General features: G+C 34.8%; 1 protein-coding gene across 13 annotated transcripts in view; it reads right to left on the bottom strand.

Moving 5' to 3' along the window:
* ADGRL3 (adhesion G protein-coupled receptor L3) overlaps window positions 1-1,824 on the bottom strand; it is a 726,682-nt gene that overhangs the window by 612,298 nt on the left and 112,560 nt on the right. For all 13 annotated transcript variants that reach the window (XM_012724122.1, XM_012724111.1, XM_012724117.1 and 10 more), the window contains exon 2: window positions 977-1,067. The gene's annotated coding sequence lies outside the window, so the exon portion shown is untranslated. The remainder of the gene's footprint in view (window positions 1-976; window positions 1,068-1,824) is intronic.

Genomic DNA, 1,824 nt, shown 5'->3' on the forward strand with positions numbered 1-1,824 from the left:
TTCAAACTTCACAACTCATTTTTACTGTACCCTTCAACAAATTACCAAATCAATATATAAAGACAAACCTACAAATGTTTGCCATATGCAAGGTGTGGGGGGCGGGGAAACAAGTTAATACATTTCGATAAAGGAAAATTCATTTTCAGTCCTCACATAAACCCTTTAAGGATCCTGGTAGTATATTACAAATACATGTAGCCACTCTTTTGAAATATAACATAGTTAAAGTTCTTTGTAAGGCTCCTATTAATCTCGGGGTCAAACTTGCCTCAAAATCTACTAATGTATTTACTGTTACCAAAATTCTACTTGCAATTTTTTTTAATTAAATAAGTGCTACGTTGATACCAGTTCTGGGGACTTGGATATTGACTTTCCAGAGCCTCTCAAAGATTAGATCAGTTCTAAGAAAAACATGTAATTCAGACTCATGATTTATAATTATCAAACAATAGGAAAGTGACCAAAGTTTCTGAGCTGTAAAAGAATTTAGAAATCAGTAGTGCTTTCATATCTAAAAGTTTCAGGGTTTATAGCTCTAATATGCCTTTCTAGAAAATAAATACCTAGGAAAGATAAGTCTGAGTAGAACTTTAAAAATTTCAATGACTGAGAAAAAAAAAAGTATACTATTCAGTTCTGTACTTTCAAAAATGTAACTACTATCTTTAACAAAATACTGAAAAGGAAAGAGGGTTCAGAAGAGATGTGAGGCCATATTTATGTACTAGTCACTTGACATGTTAGCAAAAAGTGTACTGAAATATTTAAAATAATCCCAAGGTAAACAGTACTAAAAACATGAAAATAATAAAATGACATGAAAATGTCATAGAAAACCCCAAATTATTTTCTGAACTAGCACTTTTTGTAGTTCACTACTATAATCCTAGTAATTGACCATTATCTCTCACATAGGAAATGGCAAAGGCCATGCAACTGATCTCTACATTTACTCTGACTCCCAACTCACCACCAGCTCATTATTCATCCAGTCACCAAAATGGTCTTTTAAAATGTGAATCAGATATGTCATTCTTCCTTCTTATAACTCTCCAAATGATCTGCAAGAAAGTAGAAAAAAAATCCAAATTTCTTACTGTGGCAATTTAGGAACAATTTGAATTTAGATTTTTGCCATCTAACATTCTAATATTCCACTTGCCTGCCACCTTGAATGCCAGCCAAATTGGCCATTTCTCTTCTGTCCCTGAAATAAAATAATCCAGGTTTGCTTGTATTTCAGGCTCTTAGATTTTATAATCCCCCTAGCTCATTATGTGACCTTCATTTCCTTTTCCTTATATTATATATATATATATATCATTCTGTCTCCTCCAAGCAGAATTAAGTTTCTTAAGAGTAGGGATAAACTTCCATTTACTGTTAGATCCCAATAGCACACACAGTTTTGGCAAATAGCAGATGCTTACTAAATGTCTATGAATAAAGGAGTGAAACAAAATATTCCAAACTACTTTTATTTATTTATTTATTCATACAGAACTGGATACAGGCCAAAGGTGCAGGGGCAGTTAGAGGATTCACCAGGAACAGAGTGGGGAGCAGAACAGGCAAATCAATGAAGTACACTGCTGAGGGGAGCAGCGGGTGGGTGAGGAGAGGTCTGCCACGCCATGTGGGTCACCTCCCGGGCAGGTGGGGATCAAATTCATGCTGAAATGGCTTAGCTTCTTAGTGTTGTGCTTTAACCTGCTGCACCACCAGGGAGGACCCCAAAACTACATTTTAACTCATGATATACATCCACAAAATTAGGACAGAAAATTATACATTTATTTAGCACTTATCAAGAAAGTA

Source organism: Condylura cristata, unplaced genomic scaffold (genome assembly GCF_000260355.1).
Source record: "Condylura cristata isolate star-nosed mole 26May11 unplaced genomic scaffold, ConCri1.0 scaffold00012, whole genome shotgun sequence".
In the NCBI taxonomy this organism is placed as follows: Eukaryota; Metazoa; Chordata; class Mammalia; order Eulipotyphla; family Talpidae; genus Condylura; species Condylura cristata.